The sequence below is a fragment of the Onychomys torridus genome, chromosome X, assembly GCF_903995425.1.
Source record: "Onychomys torridus chromosome X, mOncTor1.1, whole genome shotgun sequence".
Classification (NCBI taxonomy): Eukaryota; Metazoa; Chordata; class Mammalia; order Rodentia; family Cricetidae; genus Onychomys; species Onychomys torridus.
The window spans coordinates 28950879-28973999 of NC_050466.1; the positions used below are offsets into that span (position 1 = coordinate 28950879).

General features: G+C 49.2%; 1 protein-coding gene across 1 annotated transcript in view; it reads right to left on the minus strand.

Moving 5' to 3' along the window:
• Nucleotides 1–19002, minus strand: part of Elf4 (E74 like ETS transcription factor 4) — a 39184-nt gene extending 20182 nt beyond the window's left edge. The window contains exon 1 of the mRNA XM_036175130.1: nt 18829–19002. The gene's annotated coding sequence lies outside the window, so the exon portion shown is untranslated. The remainder of the gene's footprint in view (nt 1–18828) is intronic.
• Nucleotides 19003–23121: the final 4119 nt, after the last annotated feature.

The following is a 23121-nucleotide window of genomic DNA, read 5'->3' on the forward strand; positions in this document are numbered from 1 at the left end:
TAGGCTGAAGTAGCTGTGATGAAAGCTCTGGAGACTTCTACAGGTGATGTTCATCACTGACCAGCAGAACACATGTAAATCCTGAAACCCTACTCAGCTCTGACAGGCCAGCTTCCTGCACTCTTGGTCAACCTGCCCAGGCCAGGCCTCTTGTCAAAAGAGCAGGGCCTTTCAGACCCATGAGATGGCGCATCAGGTAAAGAGCCCTGTTCCCAACACTGATGATTTGAATTCAGTCCCTGGAATCCACATGGTGGAAAGGAGAGAATGGACTCTTGGAAGTTGTCCTCTGATCTCCACATGTGCACCGTGGCACACACATGCCCACACACATTCTTAGGCATATGGCATAAAAAATAAATGGGCGGAACAGATGGCTCAGTGGTTAAGAGCAGGTACTGCTCTTGCAGAGGACCAGAGTTTGAGTCCCAACACCCATGTTAGGCAGGCAGCTCACAACTAACACAAATCCTTACATATACACAGAATTAAACATTAAAACCTAGGAACAGGAACGATGACTTAGTAGTTAAAAGTACTGGCTGCAGAGGACACGGCTTTGGTTCCCAGCACCCACATGGTGGTTCACAACCATCTGTAACTCTGATTTTCAGAAGAGCCAATGCCCTCTTCTGGCCTCTTCAGACACAAGTTCCACAAGTAGTACACAGTCATACATGCAAAACACTCATTAAATAATTTTTTTTAATTAAAATATAAACAAATACATGTGATTTCTAAAAATTAATAAGGGGAGAGCAGGGCCCTGATTTTTCTTCTCTACATACTCCCCAGGACCAAGCACAACCGGTTCCCCCAAGACACCACCCCACTGTCCTTGAGGGGGGATGACTGTTTCTTCACTCCTGTGTTTTGCGGTGAATGCTACTTCACAGCTGGCCCAGGGATGCCAAGAAAGCCTCAGAGGCAACATCTGGATGTGCACCTGGGCTCCTGCCAGTCCCTCCCTACATCTGCAGTGCAAACCCAGGGCCAGGGTTTGGTTACAAGCTGACTCAAAGCTGGAGGCACGTGTTTGGAAAGCACATCAAGCCTGGATGGAGGGTGCTGGAAGCACTTGAGGTCGATGCCAGCTCAAGGCAAGCACTTGTGGAGTTGGCACCAGAGCAAGTACTGGGGCCTGGGTGGCGGGTGTGGCCACTGTGGCCTCAGTCACGGCCTGCTGGAGGAGGAGCAGAGGGGTGTGGGTGCTTGTTTAAATGTGGGCAAGATTTTCTTCTGCACTCTCTGATAGCACCTCAAGTCATTTCCCCTGCTTCTGGGGAGAGGGGCCAAACAGTAAAAATTATCGAATGACAGGGTGGAGTACATGGCAGGTGGCAGGGATTTACAGTTCTGGGCTATGGACTATGGGGCTGCTGTTACAAGGAGCAGTCCATGACCATTACCCCCCTTTCATCCTGCTGTCTTCCTCTGCAGTACTTCAGACTGGACCCAGGGCTTTTGACATGCTAAGCAAGTAAGTGTTCAACATTCCAGCACTTGGTGTCTCTCTCTTTCTCCCTGCCTCCCCCAGACAGGGTCTTACTATATAGTCCGGGCTGGCCTGAAACTTGCTATGTAGACCATGCCAGCCTCGAACTTACCGAGATCTGCCTGCCTCTGCCTCCCAAGAGCTCGGACTAAAGGTAAGCTCCACCACACCAGGCCGTGCTTGGCTTCAGGAGAGGGGTCTCAATACGTAGCTCGGGCTGCTCTGAAACTCAGCATCTTCCAGCCTTGGTCTTGCCAGTGCTTGAATTGGAGGTATATGTCACCATGCCCAGGTTTCCTTTCATTTTTTCTCCTTCATTTTTGCAAAGTAGCTCACCAGTAGAAGGGCTAGCGCTGAGATCAGGGTTTTTTGTTTGTTTGTTTGTTTGTTTGATGTCTGCTATCCTGTTTGAAACTTTGTTAGAGAAATCTATTTGGGTGATACTCCTACTTCAACAATTCTATTAATAAATATGTATGTATGCAGAGTCTGACCATACCTGGCTGGTCTCGAACTCACTTCATTATTCAGGCTAGTCTCAAACTTGTGGTGATCCTCTGGCCTCTGCTTCCCAAGTGCTGGATTACAGGCCTATACCAACAACCTGGCTAAGAGATCCACTTTACAAACTGCAGAAAAGCTCATAGGAGATTAGGTGACATGGCCAAGGTCGTATAAGTTGTCAAAAATGGACGCAGAACTCAAATCCAGGCTTATGTGACCTTCATCTCAAAGTCTGTACTGTCTCCTCTACACATATTGCTTGCCATCTGTTGGGATCCTTCTACAGGAGCTGCTCAGGCCCAGGACCTCTTAAAGCCTCAATTTCCACTGGAGGTCACTCTAATAAGCCAATCCTTAACTTCCCAAAGTCTCTGTCAAAATGGTGGTAACATGAACTTCAATAGCTTGCTTCAAGCTCTGCTCAACTTCTGTATCTCAGTGACCCATTCTTACCAGAAAATTTGGTCTCTAGACCTAAAGCAGTCAAGAAATGGTCCCAGCCCCATAAACATACAGTTACAATCAGCTTACACATAATATTAAGTCTAGGTTCTTATCTTAGGGTGTTGGTTCATGCGTTTATTCAAATATTTATGGAAAATCAGCTCTCATATATGCCAGATCCACAGCCAGAGGCTTGATCACCTGCTCTGTTTGTTTTTGTTTTTTTTTTTTTTTTTCTGGTGGGGTCTCTGGATACAAGGTTCCAGTAAGCTGAGTTAGCACGTCTTGATCAACGTGGCTGGACTTTCACCTCAAAACATCTCTGGTAAGTATCCTTTCAGGACTGACACCCTGTGGCTTGAGGCAAATTGGGAATGACTCCAACAGATGTGATATTTCTTTGGGGGCGGGGATAACGAAAATACTCTAATGTGGATCCTACTGATGGACGTGCAATTCTGTGAATGCTAAAAACCACTGAAGTAGACGTTTCTAGTGGGTGAGCTTTATTGTTTTAAAAACGTGTGAGTGTGGGGGGCAGAAGACCGCTCTGTAAAGTTTGTTCCACCCTTCCATCTTTACCTGGACTCCAGGCATTTAACCTGGCTCTCCAGACTTGCACAGCAAAGGTTTTTCATGTTGCACCACCTCACAGAGCTAAGATCTATTTTTAATTCTTTTTCTAAATTGTATTAGTTCTTTGAGAATTTCATGTAATGTATTTTGATCATATTGACCCCTAACTCTTTCAAGATTCACCTTCTTTCCTACCTACCCAACTTTGACATTTTTTTTAACCCATCAAGATAAATTTGTGCTGCCCAAATATTCTTGGATGTCTCATCCATTACCAGGGACTAGTTACACTCTTAGACACTTTTTTGCTTGTTTGCTTGTTTTGAAAGAGTGTCTCATGTAGTTTGGGTTAGCCTCAAACTCACTGTGTAGCTAAGGCTGGCCTTGATCTCCCGATCCTCCTGCTTCCACTTCCCAAGTGCCAAGATTACAGGCACACATGACCATGCCTGGTGAAAACTATTATCTTTCTAAAATTTTCAGAAATCTCTGTGGCCCAGAGAAGGGTCTACTCAAGGCCACATCCAGGCAGATGACTTTTGATTTATGACTCTGAGGCTCTTTCCTCCTTCCAGGCATCCTGTAGCCTTCAGCAAGGTTAAATACAGGTCCAGTGAGTATGCAGAGAACATCCAGGCCTATGTGGGAAGGCTAGGGTCTGGACGTCCTGCACTAGGGAAGATGGTGGGAAGCTTTTCAGGGCAAGGGCTTGAATTTCAGGTCTGCTGTTCAGGTGACTAAGCCCCTGTGCCTCTGAACCCCAGTTCCCCCATCTGTAAAGTGAAATGTACAGGTCTGCTGATCTGTGCTAAAGGCCGCACCAGATCTGACCCTCTGAGGTTCTAATTAAAAGGCACCACAAGACAGAGCAAAGCGAGCATCAGCCATGCGACTCATCTTCGCGGAGGGCCGCGGGAGGCCTTTGACACAATTGACACAATCCTGGGTTCCAATCAATGTTCCTCACAGAAAGTGAAGGCGATGATTTTTCCCGTAAGAAACAAATTCTCAGAGACAATTGTTCTGGACAGTTTCTCCATGGGGGTAGTTTGGCTTTAATCGCCTCTCCACCACACACACACACCTTCTCAGCAGTGCTAGATGGTACAGCAACCCGTAATAGAGACCCATGAGCAACCCATAATAGAGACCGATTGATTATGTCCCTTTGAGATGTCAGGAACCAAGATCCTGGCTTAGTGCCCAGGCAAGCAGCCCCACCTTGTACTGAGTTTGCCTCCCTATCCCAGTGGCGGGAGCAGCCACTGGTGGCCACCTCTCTAGCCCCTACTGGACAGGATGTTTCCACATCAAGCCCCACTTCCTGTAGCTAGGCCTAGGCTCCAGTTTCCCCCCTTCTCTTGCCATCTGGTAGCCTGCCCTCTGCCCCCCCAACCCCCCACTTGCTGGGTGTTTACAGGCCTCCTTATCAGCCTGGGGAATCTGGGCCTCACCCAACCAGGTCCCCACCCAGCCCAGAGAGCCTGCCCAGAGCCCTACCTGCTCTTTCGTCTGCCCTAAGCCCCCTGGCAGGCAAGGGGTGTGGAGGAAGGCTTGCTGCCTGGCACTGGCCCTTAGTGCCTGGGGCCCTGCCTGGTGGGTTAAAACCTGACTATTCATAGTGCTTTGTCCAGCTTGCCCAGGCTGGGGAGGGCAGGCATTCTTCTTCCAGTTGGCATCTCTAACTGCAGGCTGTGGGGACGATAATAAAATGCCTGGAGTGCTGAGGAGAGTCACCCTGGCCTTCCGTGTCTTAGCCACCAAAAGAGAAGCCAGGGCATCGCTATACAGGAAGGCTCTGAGAAGTCCAGGCTCTGCTTCCAAACTTGAATGATACTAACACTCCAGTATGAATAATCAAAACTAAAGATGCAGCCCAGTGAAAGACTGTAGGCTGAGTTCGGTGGCAGGGGTGAAGCTCAGTGATCCTTTCAAACAGTCTTGATCCCAACCCAGGCTTTAGAGCCCCCTAGGTCCCAAAGTCCCTCCATACCAGTCCAAGAGCTAGTCATGGCCCCAATGCCAAAGTGAGACAAAGCGTCTCTCCCCAGAACACAAAGGCCTAGCAATTTGTTCTCAAACGTGTTCTAAACCGAGGAGAAAGAGATAGGAGTGGCTGTCAAATGATGATGTTGCAGGTGACAGTCCCCTTCCTAAAGGTCTCAAAAGTTCAGTTCAGTCCTACCCGTAGACAGGGCCCACAAAGACAGGGCCTTCTCTAAACTGAGCAAGTGGCACTGTAGGAGTCAAAGGTATGGTTCACACCCCACTCCTCTTCACAGGCTCCTCGTTTGTTTGTTTGTTTTTCCTTGACAAATGATTAAAAATATATATTTGGGGCAGTAGACTGAAACAGTCAAGTGAATACCAGACACACGCAGCACCCGGGCGGCACAGGCAGGTGGATCTCTTTGAGTTCCAGGCCAGCCAAGGCTACACGGAGAGATCCTGTCTCAAAAAGTCAATGTTGTATTTGAGGGCTGGGGTGGTTGTTCAAGTGGTAGAATACTTGTCTAGCATACATGGAGCCTTAGTGCCATTCCAAGCATCACGGAAACCAAGTGTTGTGGTGCTCACCTGTAATCGTAGCACTGAGGAGTTAGAAACAGGAGCATCAGAAGTTTAAGCTCATTCTGTCACATAATGAATTTCAAGCCGATTTGGACATGAGACCCTGTCTCCAAAACAAAAAAATTACTAGGTGCTGGGGGAGGGTGGTGGCACACACCTATAATCCCAGCACTCGGAAGGCGGAGGAGGGGGATCTCTGAGTTTGAGGCCAGCCTGGTTTACAGAGTGAGTTCCAGGACAGCCAGGGCTACAAAGAGAAACCCTGTCTCGAAAAACAAAACCAAAAACAAAACCAAACCAAAACCAAAAGAGCTGGGGAGCAAATGGTACATTGTAAAGAAATGTTATGAGAGCAAGTCTTCTAGCTCCAGAATCCAATTTAAGCTGTTTGCTGTGGCACTCTTGAACCTTTTTGTCCCAGCATTTGGGAAACAGAGGCAGGTGGATCCCTGTGCAGCTCAAGATCAGACAGGACTACATGGTGAGACTCTGTCTCAAAATACACACACACACACACACACACACACACACACACACACACACACTTTAATAGTTTGGTGTACTTGGGTGCTAACAGAAAAACTCGGCTAAAACTGTTTTGCCATTAGGGGCACTTGGTTCTTGAAATCTCAGGTTCCCACTCTCTAAGAGATTTCATGGCTCTCAGGACTCCTGACAGGCTCATTGTCTGCTCCACATTTCTTCTCTCTATCAAAAATTTTTGTCCAGCAGGGCGGTGGTGGAGTACACCTTTAATCCCAGCACTGGGAGGCAGAGGCAGGCAGATCTCTGTGAGTTCGAGGCCAGCCTGGACTACAGAGCGAGACCCAGGAAAGGAACCAAAACTACACAGAGAAACCCTGTCTCCAAAAAAAAAAAAAAAAATTGTCAAGTGAGCTCCTGGAGTTCACTTGAAGAGAGGGAGGGGGGAATCATAGGAGCAAGTGGGGGGTCAAGATCAAGGAGCAAGTGGGGGGAAACCACACAGACAGCTGACCCGAGCTACTGGAAGCTCACGGACTCTGGACTGGCAGCTGAGGAACTTGCATGGTACCGAACTAGGCCCTCTAAATGTGGGTGACAGCTGTGTGGCTTGATGTGTTTGTGAAGCCCCTGACAGTGGGACCAGGATTTATCCCGGGTGTATGAACTGGCTTTTTGGAGCCCATTCCCTATGGAGGGATACCTTGTTCAGCCTTGATGCAAGGGGGAGGGGCTTGGTCCTGCCTCAATTTGGTATGCCAGCCTGTGTAGACTCCCCAAGGGAAGGAGGCCTTACCCACTATGAGGAGTGGATGAGGGGGTTTGGGGGGAGGTGGGGAGAGCAGGAGAAGGAGAGGGAGGGGGAAGTGTGGCTGGTATGTAAAATGAAAAAAAAAACTTTAAATAAAAAATTTTTTTGGCTGAAATCCCATTTCTACAGAAACAACCTTTCCTACCAGTTAGAAGTGGAGGGAGGAGAAGAAGCTGTGGTCAGGATATGTTATATGAGAGAAGAATAAAAAAAATAAAGTGACACATTAAAAAATAAATAAATAAAACTTAAAAGAAAAAACTCATACATCAATTAGTGTTGATATGTTGGCAGCTGATACAGGGTCAACAGGTCATTTCTCTCCTGAACACATTTCTTTTTTCTTGACACCGGTTTTACTATGGAGTCCAGGTTGGCTTTAAATTTGCAATCTTCCTGTCTCAGCTTCCCAAGGGAAGAGATTACAGGTTTGTAGTGCCATACTTGATTTTCTCTCTGCTGCTTTCTTTCTTTGTTATTTCTATGTTGAGACAGCATCTAGTTATGTTGCCCAGGTTGCCTTAATATTCTGAACTGAGGCTCAAACGATTGTCCCTTCTCAGCCTCCGACACAGCTGGTAATAGAGGCATGCCCCAAGGCACTCAGCTTGTATTTTCATTTGCAGACACCACCTAGAACTACTAGGCTTTCACCTAAGGTGTCAGGGTAAGTAGAGGGGTGGGTCAGTCAGTAGGCGAGCTACAAAGGGCTTGTTGGTAGTGCTGACTCTTGTACCATCATCCCTTGCCAGTCATCTCCGCTATGAAGTATAAGGGGAGGAAGTGTGAAAGCCTGGAAAAAGTTAAAAACTGCTCCTCTTTACTGGGAGTAAGAAAGATCAAGTTCCAGTCTTGGTCCTGCCTCCACCTAACTCCTCCCTCGGCCTCTGAGATGGTGCCAATTTCTTCAGGACACACATTGAGATCTGTGGCTATGGCCACAACCAGCTGGACTCCGACTCAGCAGAGCCCTAGAGTCCAAACTCATCTAACTCGGTTTCCAAAGGTCCCTTAGCAGTCTGACCCCACCCTACCTACTCAGCCTCGTTCCCATGATTTCCCAACTCTAGCTGGGCTTCTAGCCCAGTGGTCTCCTCATGGTCCCCTGAGGGAACATTCCAGCCTCATTCATGGAATTTCTCAGGCTTGCCATCCCTTAGTGATCCTTTTTGTCTAATCAAACAGTACCCATCTAGCAAGGTCCCGAACATGTCCCCTAACCTCACAGAGCTGTTTATGTTCTAGTAATTACAGTCCACACCCACAGAGCCCCCCCCCCTTTTAACTCCCCAGAGCCCACGTGGTCTTGAATTGCTGATTATTTCTTGTATATCTTTTCTCTCTCCAGCAGGCAGTAAAATCCACAAAATCAAGCTGTACTAGATTTTCTTTTGTTTCCAACCTACATCTGAGTATCCATGAATTAAACCCATGTAAACTGTCAAAGCACAGGTTCTAACTGATTTTAGGATTATAGTCTAGAAGTATGGTTGGCCAGCCATTGGGAGACAAAGGGCCAGGAACTCAGATACCACTTTTCCCTTCTTGCTGCAAGCCCATTATAGCAACAAATGCCAGAGTGAGTTATTTCTCCAAGCACCATTGAGGAGGCAGTTGATAATCAGGTTATCACCAAAAGCATTAGCTTTTTTGTACAAAACCACAGTCCTACCCTGAGAATATTGGGTTCAAGTCACATCATTGGACCCTTGGGAACGGTGTCATGATTCTGTACCAGGTCTAAGATCCAAAATGATTTGAGAGAATGGGATATGAGGAAAAACTCTATGAAGTCAAACAATTTTTTGTTTGTTTATTTTGTGTGGGAGGAAGGGGTAACAATGTCTTGCTCTATAGCTCAAGCTAACCTCAAACATCATTCTCTGCCTCAGCATCTAAGTAGTTAGGGCTACAGGCATGTGCCACTATGCCCAGCTAAAATTTGGTTATAGGAAATCTGCTATCTTGGCAGACATGATTGAAAGGGGATAGGCAAGGCATGTATACAATTATGTATGAAAGAAATCTTGGATTTATTCACTAAAAACAGGCAGAAACAAAGTCCTGTTCTACAAATGCACAGTAACGTTAAGGTACCCTTTAGCGACAGAGTATCACTAAAAAGCATCATCTAAATAACAGTAATATGGAGCACACACCTGATTATAAGATTCAAAAGCAAAGCCAAGGGAAACTGTTTTAACAATTAATACAAATATGGTATATTTAAGTATTAAAATAAAATTATACAGACATTTTTAAACTTCATATGGTATTGCAAAGGACTTAAAGTAACCAAAATCTGGGCCAGCAAAATGGCACAGCAGGTGATGACCTCAGTTCATTCCCTGGAACCATCCATGGAAGGAGAGAACTGACTCCCACATATACTTGGTGGTGTGAGTCCGTGCCCACACTCACATATGTATCACACACACATACATACACATTCACACATGCACACACAAAAAAAATTTAAATGACTTCAAAAATAGTCAAAATAAGGCTGGGAGAGTTCTTGCCTAGCCCACACAAGGCTCTGGATCTCTATCCTGAAAAATTAACTCAAAATGTATCACAGACCAAAATTTGAAGCCTAAAATTATAAAAAGAAAACATATGATGAAATGGTTGTGATTTAAGCCTAGGCAAAGAGCCCTTAGATGTAGTACTGAAAGCATGATCTATAAAAGGAAAAATGAAGGCTTAGGACATAGTTCAACGGTAAGGCATTTGCGTAGTTCGAAAAGACCCGAGGTTCAATTCCCAGCTCAACAGGGAAAGAAAAACAGTGATCGGTTGCATTTTGGCTAGGATTGAGTGCAAAACTAAAGCCTTCTAGAACTAGACAGTGGCGTACAACTGTAATCCCAGCACTTGGGAGGTGGAGGCAGAGGGATCAGAAAAGAGACAATGTTTGTAAAGCAGGGATCAGATAGGGCTCTTGTAGCTAAAGAGTCTGCAACAAGACTTTCTGGGCAATAGACTTGAGCAGACACTTCACCAAAGAAGATATAGAGATAGCGAATAAGCACACGGAAAATGATCAAATTAGTAAATAATTAGGGAAATGTAAATTGAAAGCACAATGAAACACGATAGCACATGTGTGAGAATGGCCAAAAGTAGGAAAGGCACCCACCCTTACATACAAGTGTCAATGAAGACGAACAACTTGGACTTCTCATTCTTTGGGGTGGGGTGTGTAAAACAGTAAAGCCCCTTTTTTTGTTTTTTGTTTTTCGAGACAGGGTTTCTCTGTGTAGCTTTGCGCCTTTCCTGGAACTCACTCTGTAGACCAGGCTGGCCTCGAACTCACAGAGGTCCTCCTGGCTCCGCCTCCTGAGTGCTGGGATGAAAGGCTGAGCCGCACCCCCCCCCCCAAGCCATTTTGAAAACAGTGTAATAGTTTCTTTAAAAGTAGAACCGTCACTGCTGTTACAATCTAGTTACTTCTCTTCCAGGTATTTAACCAAAAGAAAAGGAAACACAGCCACAAAAAGATTTGCACACGTATGTTCAGAGCAGCTTTGTTTGCAATGGTTTTTAAAAACTGGGGGAAAAGCATCAAATGTCCACAGGCTGATGAACAGATAAACAGTGTGTGCTTTATCCATACAATGGAATGCTACTTTGCAATAAAAAAAGAATGAAACATCCGCTAGGTATGATGGCGTAATCCTTTAATCTCAGAACTCCGGAGGCAGAGGTAGGCAGATCTCAGTGAGTGAGAGCCGTCTGGTCTACATAGTTGAGTGGCAGGGCCAACCAGGGCTACAAAGTGAGACCCTGTCTCATAAGAGGAAGGGAGGGAGAGAGGGAGAGAACATGAGGGAGGGAGAAGAAACTCGGATATATACAAAAACAAGGAAGACTTTTAACATAAATATGCAGAGAGAAGCCAGACCAGAAAAGACTGCGTGATTCCAATTATATGAAACTTTAGAAAAGGCAAACTGATTTATAGTGACAGAAACCAGAGCAGTAGTTGCCTTAGGATGGGAGGTGGGATTGCCCAAGGGCACAAGGAAACTTCCCAGAAGCTCCGAATACGCTAGCTCTCTCTTGAATGTGGCGATGGTTTCACGGGTCTATACATATGTCACCTAGTATCAAATCGTACCCTTGCAAATATCTGCCATTTATTGTACACTACGTAAAGCTGTTAAGTAAAAAGGAAAGTAAAGGTGCCCTGGTTTGTACAAAGTAACAACGAGCAGGAGAACTATAGAAGTAACACTGTGGGCTGGCGGTGACACACCCTTTAATCCCAGCACTCCAGAGGCAGACGCAGGTGAATCTCTGAGTTTAAGGCCAGCCTGGGCCAAGACAGCCAGGGCCACACAAAGAAACTTTGTCTCAAAAAACAAAAGTAGAAGTAACTGTAAAAGCCAACACTACCTGTGGTTTTGTCATTATGCGTCATTTCTATATGACAACTGTGTCTGTTGCTTTGCCACAGTAGTGAAGACAAAAAAGGCAATGATCTCATGCTTCCCTAGAATATATATTCCCTGATGCTACCCAGTGGAGTCAGATTCTGAACCTGGGACTTATCACTTATGCCGATTGTGGTGGGCTTATGATGTTGTAGCTCTGGCTTTCTCATGCCAATGTTACTTTATCACCCAGCCTGGAATGCCCCTAGAACATAGCCAATGGTCTGTCTTCCCTCTTTTGAAAGGCCATCTGTCCTCTCACCTCCAGGAAGCCTTCCCCAAGGAAGCTAAGGAAGAAAAATGATCTTTCTCGAGGCAAGCCATTAGTCCCACATTATGCAATTTAGAACTATGAAATGCACCCACCTGCTAACAGTAAGTACACACATGTCCCTGACACTCCAGAATGGGGTTTGGAGTCTCTAAGAAGGGATCTGGGTCTTTTTCCCCTCCTTTTTTCTTTCTTTCTTCCTTTCTTTCTTTCTTTCTTTCTTTCTTTCTTTCTTTCTTTCTTTCTTTCTTTTTTTTCTTTTTAGCTCACTGTAGTGTTAAGGAACTGGTCACCTTGTGAGCTTGTAAAGGCATCTGCTTTCTGTACATGGACTTTCACAGACTCAGAAGAGTTGGACTATCACTATTATCCTAGAAAACACTGGAAAACCACAGATTATCACCTCAGTTTGCACCTAAGTACCAGTGTTATCAGGTTATCAGGTATTTAAGGAGGTTAAGACTAATTGTCGACTCTCTCATTGCTCAAGGCCTAGCTTTCTTAACTTGATGGGTGGGGACCAAGGGATCCAGCAGCACGCCTGCCCCACTTAGGGGTGGTCCCTGGCTAGTCTGCTGTATCCAGATACAGCAGATGGGACCTCCAAGTAATCTTGAGGGGCCTTTTCCCAGCAGGCACCCACCATCCCTGTCAACTGAAAGGTGGAAGAAACAAGTCAAGCAGTGGTGAGCACAGAGTTGGCCAACTGGCTTCCAGGGTTCTGTCCTCAGGAGGCAGACAACCAACTGATGATTGCTAAATAGTCCCCAGGGGTAGAATGTGATGCCTTCTCTCCAAGGAACAAACTTCCTCTGATTTCTTCTTCTTTTGTTAAAGACAAGGTTTCACTTTGTAGCTGAGGCTGGCCTGGAACTTGCTATGTAGGCCAGGCAAGCCTTGAACTCTCCATCTTCCAGCCTCAGCCCCAAAAGTGGTGAGACGACAGCTGTACATCATCACACCTAGCTCACTTCTTATTTCTTCAGTGGATATTCAAGATGAAAATGATGAAGACAGCGGGAAATGACAATAGTAATACAAATATTAAAAACAAGTCCCACTCTTTAAAATGTTGTTAAATTTTTATTTGTGTGCGCGTGCTCACACACGTGTGGGGGAGGGTGTCATGGCTCATTATGTGGAGGTCAGAGGGCAGCTTGCAGGGATGTCTCTCCTTCCACCATGTGGGCTCCAGGGACTGAGTTGAGGTCCTCAGGCTTGGCAGGAGCCCCTTCACCCACTGAGCTACCTTGGTGGCTCCAGCTCCACTCTTTAAATAAGATTTATTAGTCTTTAACCCGTGCTGTGTGCGTGCTTATGTGAGCGTGTGTGTGGTGGGAGGGGTGTCTGCAGAGCCAGCAGAAAGTGTCAGGTTCCTTCAAGCTGAAGATCCAGGCAGGTGCAAGCTGCCCAAAGTGAGTTCTGGGGACTGGAGCTTCAGCAAGCAGGCTCTTATCCCTGGAGCCATCTCTCCAGCCCCTCAAGCGCTACTATTAACTGCAGAACTGCCTACCACTCAAAACAGCTTTCTAGATAACACACACACACACACACACACACACACACACACAAACAGGCATGCGCGTACACGTCTGCACACGCTGCTTCCTCCATATTCCCTCTTTATCCTTCACAATGGCAGAGTCAACAAAAAACGTTAGCAGAAAAATCTGTAAAAGCATCCTGGTGTTTCCAAGAATGGGGTGGCATACTCTGTCGGCGCTTCTGGCAAAGTGGTTAATTAATCCAGGGATCTTGGCAAAATCCACTTTGTGACCAGGGAAGAGATTGTGTGACTGGCAACAATATCAGGCCAAGACTGATAATAATAGCAGGGAATACCCATTGGGTGGGTACAATGTGTGAGGCAATATGCTCAGTGTTTTACATACATTATCTCTTTTGTTACTCCTCCTGTGACACGGACAGTGAGACCCAGACAGGTTAAGTCAACGAGCCCATGTCTGTCACCCAGCTAGACCCTGGCATGTCTGGGATAATAATGCATATAGACTGCCCTCCCCTCCTCGAGACAGAAATGCTTCTTGAGGAGGATATTGTGTCAGACTAGAAGAAGACAGGAAGCTTCCAGAAGGGCAGGTAGACTAAGAGGCAGGAAGTATCTGCACTGGACAAGAAATGGCCTATCCAGAGGTAGGAACTTAAGCTTGTTCAAATTGGATCACCTACTGAACCTCTCAATAGTTTGTTCTGTTTTGTTGTGGCAGGGTCTCTCTACTACGTAGCCCTGGCTGTCCTGAACTCGATATGTAGACCAGGCTGGCCTCAAACTCAGAGACCCACCTGCCTCTCTGCCATCACACTCTTGTTTCTTGTTAGCCTCTTTGAGAAATGTTCCAGAACTTTCCTTGAAGACCCTGCTGCATTAAACACCCTTCTCTGCTGGCTAAGCTCCCCTTTCCTCTGGGAGCAGGCTGGGTTGGTCTCTCTCTCTCTCTCTCTCTCTCTCTCTCTCTCTCTCTCTTTCTCTCTCTCTCTGTAGTTTTGGAATCTGTCCTGGATCTCACTCGAACTCACAGGCTGGCCTCGAATTCACATAGATCTGCCTGGCTATGCCTGAGTGCTGGGATTAGCCTGGCCAGGCTGGGTCTCTTTATCAAGAAATTCACCGTATGACACAGTTTCCTAGTCCAAGTCAAGGCATTCTAGTAGGTCCCTTTATGCGTTTAAATGCACCGAGGAGAGGCAAGGCCAGAGAGGAGCAAGAAGAGAACAAGCCAATGCAGAGTGGAGGTAATCCAGGTGTTTTATCCAATTAAACCTAACAGGAGCCCAAACCCTCCTCCCGTCCAGCCACGGAAGACACAAAAGTAGAACAAACACATGGTGGATTTTTGGTGGCCAGGCACAAATGTGAGACTCTCTAGACTTCAACTCCCAGCTGACTGGGTGGGGGATGGTGATGAAAACCTCTGCTCTCTACCTCCATGGTTCCAGAGAAGTCTCAAAACCTGGGGAAAGGTGAGAGCTAGGCAGCCCATTTCTCCTGGGAACAATTGTGGCATGTCAGCTTTGATGTTATCTACCTCTTGCTACCCCTACTTCCCTCCCTCCCTCGTCTCATAGCCTGCCTGTGTTGGAGGGTGCAGTTATTAACGAGAGCCTCTCAGCTTGGGTGGCAGGGAAGCCTGACCATCCTTTGTGCATTATCAATACAGGCTGGCTCACTGTCCAGGCCGACCATTTTGTATGTCCTGAAGTGGAGATCGAGGTCTGCACGAAGCCACCCACACTCACTGACCTGCTCTTTTATGTGACATGCATTTGCCAAACAATCATCCAGGCTTCGAAGGTCAGTCCGTGGCCAGGGAATAGAGAGAAAGGCGTCTTTTCTCCCTTTTCTGCCCAGCCACATCTCCCCCTCGCTGCCCCCGCCCCCTTTCAAGGTCTAGCTCTCCCCCGAATCCCTCACAAAGCCTTCCCTCCCTCTACTAGCTGCTGCTGACCTCAGAGTCCTGGCCGTGCTGGCCTCTGCTCCAAGAAGTACAATTAGCACCTGACCAGCCCCTGGCCTGGCCGCTTGTCCTCGCCTCTGATTCTTTCAGTGTCTTAGTCATCTCTGCCCCGCCCCCTCCTTCCCTCAGCTCCCCCACAGCTCATAGCACAGGTTGGGCACACAGTAGGTGTTAATAAATGTCTGCTGATTTGAAACTCAGCAGCCCCTATGAGGTCAGAACCCTCATAAGCAGCCCGACCAGCAGTTTCTTGGCAACCAGCGCTGGGGCCCGCGCTACAGGGCATTAGCAACACAGCCGCTATTACAGGACACACGAGGCTCAGCAGCCAGAGATTTGCAGGCAGGTTGGTGTTGATGAGAAAAGCCCCTGACCCCTAGGAAAGCGCCCGTGGGATTCTGGGTACCTTTCCTGAGTGTCTTTTCTCCCCTGGAGAACTAGTTTTCAGTCTGAGGACCACAGAGGGAATAAATTGGCGATGAAGCCAGAAACCTTTTTGCAGCTTAGAAAACCAGGAGTGATAACCAAGGCCAGGCTGGGGTCGGGCGCAGAACAGAGGAGCGAGGGTTGCCCAAGGCTCTTCCTAATTCATCAGGGGACTATGGGATGTGAAGGAGGCATGCCAGGTGTGAGCCAGAGCTTTAGGGGTGTTTGGGAGGGGCCCTAAGTAATGCCATCCTGCCCTGACACCCTGTAAATCACAGTCCAAGTGCCTGCCACTTGCAGCCTGTACATGAGCCCACTTTCTCTTCCTTCTCCTTCACCAAAACCTTAGGGCAGGCTTGAGGGACAGACGACATCCAGACCAGAACCGAACCACGGTCCCCAAGAAAGGAGAGGCCTGGCTCCTAGCGCAGGAATTTGAGTTTGGCTTTACTTCCTTTTTATTTTGTACATTTATTTTGTGTATGGGTGTTTTGACTGCATGTGTATCTGTGCATCACATGTGTGCCTGGTGCTCAAGGAGGTCAGAAGAAGATGTCAGAATCCCTGGGACTGGAGTTACAGATGGTTGTGAGCCACCATGTTGGTGGGAGGATCAAACCCCAGTCCTCTGCAAAAGCAGCTAGTTGCTAGTGTTCTTACCTCCTGAGCCACCGCTCCAACCCCTTCAGGTTGGCCTTAAACTACATTATTTATACAGACAACTCATCCAATCTCTCTGGACTCCTCCTACCTCCTACCACCATTTTAGCCTACGTCCTCACTGGAAGGCAAGTGGCGTCTCCTTCACAGCCATATTTTCTCCCCTGACACGCAGCTGGGGCCAGCTCAGTACTAGGACCAGCTCCCAGCAAATGTCTGCCGACTTGAATCTTAGGCAGTGTATTAGTCAATATCAGAATGCCAATTCCTGTGTGTTGTGTACCACACAGTGTTCTAATAAGCAGCCTATATGTGTGAATGTATTTGTTCCTCTACAGCGTTATAAGGTAAAGTTTCTCTTGCCACGTAAGGAAATTAAGGCATACAACTGATGGGGGGGAGGGGACATAACTAGTAAATGACAAAGCTGGAGTTTCAACCCAGACAGGCTAGCTCTAGTGACTCGGGTCAGAATGAGAAAGCTGGGGAAGCCCAGGAGTAAAGGGTTCCCTGGGAAAGCCATACTCTCAGCCAGAGGCTGACTGAGCCTTTCTGGGTCCAAAGCACTAAATTTTTGAAACACTGGAATCATTTTTCACTGTGTTATCAGGCCCAGGACAGGTTCCAGGGCCCTCATGTTTAGGTCCCAATATATAGCAGAGGAAGCTTAAGCTACTGTGCCATCATCACTTAGCACTATGTGAAGAAGGCTGGATTTGGGGCCCCCAGATTGGCCAGGCATAGTTGCAAAGAAGCCACTCCTTCGGCTCACAAAGAGAGGCTGGCTGAGTGGTAATGGTGGGGCCCGCTTCACGGACACCCCCTCACACACACACACAACACATGGGCTTTGTACCCAGCACCAGAGACACCCGTATGCAAGGCAGCTTCTTATGGCAGCTCCAGGTTGTCACTGATCATCTTCGAACATCTAGAGAGAGCTCCTGTGAGCCTAGCTTTTTTTCTGCACTGGCTCAAGGAAACACATTATAACTGGGAAATCTGACTGACATTCTTACTTGGCTTACAAATATCCTGGGCATTTTCGATGCCAAAGTACCCCGTCTCTCCAAAGAGAAGAGAGATAGATAGGTTCCCTTCACCTCCCTCCATCCTGGCATTCAGGCCAAGCAAGGGTCAGCTCACAGGAGTTGAGTCCCTAATGGGTGTGCCCACCAGCTGTTGGAGCCAGCTGTGGTGGCTCAGGCCAGGGGTGGTGACCTCACTTCCGCTCTTACCTCCTCAGAACTCCTCCCATTTGAGGCCCCACCAGGCCAAAATCGAGAAGTCCAAGGTTAACTGTTACTCCCCACTTTAAGAGCTAATTAAAATGATTAGGTACAATGAACTGTCAAACATTAACTACAAGAAGCTGCAGGACCAGACAGGCCCCTATCTCAGGCAGAGGGATGAGGGGAAGGAACCAAAGGGTCATCAAATCCCTGTGCTCCTCAGCTGGGGTGCGGTCGTGGTTGGGGGTACCCAAGAGAACCCTGCTGGGCCCAGGTGCCAAAGGGTCAGGAGTTAACTCATCAGAAAGTCTAAATCCCAGGCCCAATCGCAACGAAAGAGCGGCAAGTTTAGGGGTACCGTGGAGGGGACAGGAATTCATAAAGTGGTTGCCAGCTCAGCAGTCTCTGAACCGCCAAAGCCAGACTCTGGCTTTGGGGAGACCTTTGCGCTGTGCGGTTGCTGAGTCCCCTCGGATGTAGCAGGAGAGGAAGCCAAGAGGCGGGAGAACCTTGGAGAGCGGGAACGCGGGAGCGGGAAGCCTGGCGGCTGGCTTACACGGAAACTCCAGCCCCTGCCAAGAGGTCTTTATTTTGGCAGTTCAGGTCTCCAAGTCATAGGTTTACGTGCGAGCCTGTGTGCAAGCGTGTGTGTGTTCGCGCGCGCGCGCACACACGATTGTGTGTGTGTGTGTGTGTGTGTGTGTGTGTGTGCGTGTGTCTAAAGTGCCTGGCTGTGAAAGCCCTGAGGGGCCACCGGTTCAGCTTAGCCCAGTCACTCCAGTCCGCTCAACCTCCTGCCCTCCTGCCCTCCCGCGGCGCTGAGACTTGGGGGGGGGGGGGGGGCGCAGAGCGCCGCAGTCACCAACAGCCCTTCCACGGAACCTAAGCTGCCCCGGGCTGGAGAAAAGTACCTTTCCCGCCCGGCTTCTGCCAATCAGTTCTATTTCTTGTCGGATCAGGAGCCCAGGCTCTGCACAGCACACACTCCATGAGCCGAGGCTGACGCACCCTTCTCAGTCCCCCCCCCCCAACCCTACTCCCCGGCCCCGGCGCCCTTCAGTCCACTCGGGCAAACTTTTCCACGTCTCTCTCCCCGTGTTCCAAGAAGAGGAGCCATCGACGTACCTGAGATCCGGCGCTTTGCCCTTCGGGTTCGGTCACAGGGCTCCTCGGGTGGGTCACCGAGCCGTCCCCTCCCCGTTCCAGGGGTAGAGACACAAGTTCCCACCCCCGCCAGGCCGACTTCTCCCCCTCGAAAGCGGGGCTCCGGCAAGTGGCGCCTGGAGCTCGGCGCCGCGGAAAGGAGAAGTGGAAGTTGAGCGCGGCGCCGGGTCGGTCCTCGCGGCCGCCGGGGGCCGCCGCCGCCCGCCCTCCCTCCCTCCCTCCCTCCTTCTCTCCTCGGGGCCCGCCTGCCCCCACCGCCCCGCGCCCGTGACTCACCTCGGCGCCGGGGCAGGCTGGTCCGGGCGGGCGAGGCGCAGGGCTCTCCCACACGTCGCGCCGCCGCCAATGGCAAAGTTGGAGGGCGAGATGCAAACACCAGGTGAGACGGCGGCGGCGCCGGGGCTGAAAGGGAGCCGGGGTGCCAGCTGTACGACGGGAGTATGGGGGCGCCGGGGGAGGCCGGGCCGGGCCGCGCCGAGGGAGCGGCAGCGGGGGGCGCCCGCGGAGGGGCCGCGCGAGCCGGCGGAGACCTGCGCCGAGGCGAGCAAGAGAAAGGGGAAATCGCACTGGAGACACACGTCCCCGCGGGCGGAGGCTGGGCCCGGCGCGAAGGAGGCAGGGCGAGGAGGGACTGCGGAGCCAGAGGGAGGGACCGACGGGAGGGACCACGGGCAAGCGGGCGGGGTGGAGGAGGGGGGTTGGGAGGGGCTAGGCACCGCAGTGGAAACAGCGCCCCTCCACCCTAACCCCGCCACGGTCGCCAACACGGCAGGGGAAGCCGTGCCAGGGGCCCGCGCGGGCTCTCCTTCCCCGCGAGGCTCGCTGCCCACCCTACCTCAGAGAAGACGGAGCCCCTCCCGAGCTCACGTCGCGCGAACCGCTTCTCTAGCTAGCACCCCCTACTCTGCTCATAATTGGCGGGCCCCGGGGCCCTCAGCTCTGACTGGGCGCTTCTCGGCGGGAAGTCCCACACAATATCCCGTGGAGATATCCTGGGGATTCTGGCAGGCCATATCCAGCCACTCACTCTCCCTGTACAATCACTTGATACCTCTGCTGCTCGCCCCCCCACCACTCCAGCACGCTACATTATCAAGCATCTGCTGTGTGCCAATCAGGCGGCCTAGCAGTAGGTGCTACTTAAAAACAGAGAGGGTACAGTTTGGAAACAATGTTAACTCCCACTCCCACCCCCACCCCCACCCCGTGGAGTCTCCGGGGAGACATTTCCTGGACTGGTGTGACTGGACAGTCGCAGGGACTTCTAGGGAAGTCCGACCTAGGGCACTTTGGAGGCCAACACAGCAGGTGTCCAGACAGCCCGGATTGGGGTTCAAGGAGAGAGCCCACGCCCCACAGCTCTTCAATATAAAGCCAAGCAATAGCGGTACTTGAGCTGCCTACTTCAACCCGTTTTCTGTTTTGTTCCCCTTTTGCCTCTTTTCTGCCTCTGTTTCCACCTCAGTCCACATCTGGTACTACAACCTGGGAAGGTGTCTAGTGGAAATTGTCACTTCTCACAGCTCTATGCAGGCTGACTTGAGGGTGGGGTGAGGGTGTGGGAGAGGCGCATGCGGAGAGGACGGAATGGTGAGAGAGCAGCAAGACTTGACCTTGGCAGAAAAGCTGTTGAAGGGGCTCCAGCGGAGGAGGGCCCTCTGAGAGGTGGCCAAAGGCTCTTCAGTTCAGGACCTACTCCCCCTCCTCCAAAAGCCTGCTTCATCAGCTTTGGGAAAGATAGTCCCTGGCACAGGAGTGGTGGTGGGTGACATCATCAAAGATGGTTGTGGATCACAGGCTAACAGTGAAAAAAAAAAATCGAATGGCTGCACTGAGGTACAGGCTCCTGAAACCTCCCAATTACCCAGACAGACAAGAACCAAGAGCAAATTTTCACTTCTTTTTCTTTTACAAGTGAACACATTCTCTTTAGGGGATTCTAGATGCTGGAAAAACACAGCTTTCTGCTGGACTTTTGCCTGTGAGGCTCTCCTTTCTAGTTTGGGGTAGGTTCTGCACAGCTTAAAAATGCACTAAGGCCTGCCGAAGTGGGTACAAAAATTAAAACAGTGAGATGCGGCAGGCCGGGGAGGCAGAGGCAGGTGGATGCCTGTGAGTAAGACCTGCCTAGTTTACATAGTAAATTCCAGGCCAGCCAGGGGTACATAGTGAGACTTTGTCTCAAAAACAAAACCGCAAACCAAACTGGCTGGAGAGATGGCTCAGTAGTTATGAGCACTTGCTATTCTAGTAGAGGACCCAGCTCCGGTTCCTAGCACCCATAATGGTGGCTCACAACAGTCCCAGTGGATCTGATTCTCTCTTAGGACCTCTGACGGCACCAGGCTCACATTTGGTACATAGAGGTACATGCACACAAAACACTTCAATACATAAAATAATAAAAGTTTTAAAAAAAATGAGGATGAGTTGGGCGTGGTACAGGCTTTCAATTCTAACATTTGGGAGGCAGAAACAGAAAGATCTCTGAGTTCAAGAACAGCCTGATCTATATAGCAAGTTCCAGACCATCCAGAGCTATACAGTGAGACCCTGTCTTTAAGAGGGCGGGGCTGGAGAGATGGCAGGCACTTGCTCTTCCAGAGTATGCAGGTTTGATTCCCAGCACCCACATGGTGGCTCACAGCATCTATAATTCCACTTCCCAAGGGATCTTATGCCCTCTTCTGACCTCAGAGGGCACCAGTCACTCACATGGTACACAGAATATATGCAGGCAAAACACTCATACACATAAAAATAAAATAAATAAATCTTAAAAAATTAATTGAGAATGATAAGAACCACCCCAATAAAGCTTCGGTGAGGACTGAGTAAGATAATAGTCTCCGTTTGTGTTCTCAAACCAGTTCTTGGAAGAAAAGGGACCAAGGCAGACGCTGCTGAGGACTTATGGTGCATTCCTTCCAAAAATATATGTAGTTTCAACCAAGGTTGAAGCCTCAAGGCAGAATGAGGCAAGCTCTTCCTCTTGGCCAGAGAAAGAGGTCAACACTGTGGACCACTCAAAGTGTCTGGCTGTATTGCCTGCTGGTGACCTGCAGCCCACAGCTTGTGGGCATCCCGTAAGTTCCCACCTTCCCCAGTCACGAAGAACTAGCCACAGCCTCAAAGCAAACCCCACCCCACCCACCCCAACTTGATGAAAATCTTGGGTTGATCTCACATTGGGAAGCCATGAGCCACCTGAATGACATCTCTGGCAGCCTTTCCCCATACCCCTGTTGCTCCTCAGCCTGCCAGCCCTTCTCTGCTTGCTTCCCCATGTTCCACGTACCCCTGGGGTACGCCCCCAGCAGGTGGGGCTAGCCAGACTGATTTCAGCATTCTCCAGGGGACAGCCACTGTCTCTGGCAATGGCTCATTCTCTGACTTGGCAGGTATTCCCCTTCTCGTATTGCCTGTAGATGCCCAGGAAGAGCCATCCAGCAGCGCCCTCTCGGTACCTCTTTCCTCTCTGTGCCCGACTGGCTTGCCCTGACTGGCTCTCAGGCCTCAGAACCTGAGCTGAAGGACCTCACCCCCACCCCGTCCCCCGCCAGTACCCCTTCTATTCTTGTACTCTGATTTTGCCTTTCTTCCCTGACGGCCTCCATTGCCCCATAGTCTGTTTCCTGCTGCAAATCACACCAGGTTGTTTAAAGGCACAATGATTTCTTATTTCCCTTCCTCACTTAAATCACTGGCCTCAACAAATTCTGTTCAAACCTGTGGCCAGAACAAAATGCCGCAATGCTAGTTCCTGTGGGCCTTGCTTTCTACCAGAGAAATATGCTAGAAAAGCTGTGGATCAATTAGACTTTTGGAAGGAAAAGCATATTCTGATTCGGGAAGAGAAGTTAGTTTCAGAGGACTCTTCTTCCCACTCTGAAGCTGAGAAGCCCTATTAGGCCTCTGTAAAGCAAACCATCATTTTTCAGTTACATTTAGCAACCACACATTTGTAGTCATAGGGTTTCCAGAAAGGCCTAGGTATCCAAATGACAGGCAGAAATCTTGATGCTTCAGATTATGGCTAATCAGCATAGGCAGTGTTCATTCTATAAAGCTTGTTGAGGACTTGGCAAGATGGCTCAATGGGTAAAGGCACCTGCTGTTAACCCGGAAAACCTGTGCTTGATCCCCAGGATCCACACGGTGGAAGTAGAGGAGAGAGAACTGATTCCCCAAAGATGTCCTGATTCCACTCACATATCATATAGCCTTTTTTTTTTTTTTTTTTTAGAGGCTCTTCCCATACAAGCCTGACCAACTGGGTTCAGTCTCTAGAACCCATACAAAAAGTCAGAAATGGGTGGTGCTGTAACCCCATGCTGAGACAGGAGGTGGAGATGGGGAACTCTGACTCAGGAAAAGCTCCAGGGCCGCCTGGATTCGCAAGGGCAGAACAACGAGACAGACCCCGCTTCAAAACAGGTAGAAGGCAGAAACCGACTCCCAAAAGTTGTCCTCTGATTCTCACGTATGCGTCATGGCCACACACCCCCATGCATTTTAAAAGATTAAAAACTTTTTAAAAAGGAGTACATGCTTGTTCTCCTGACAGTC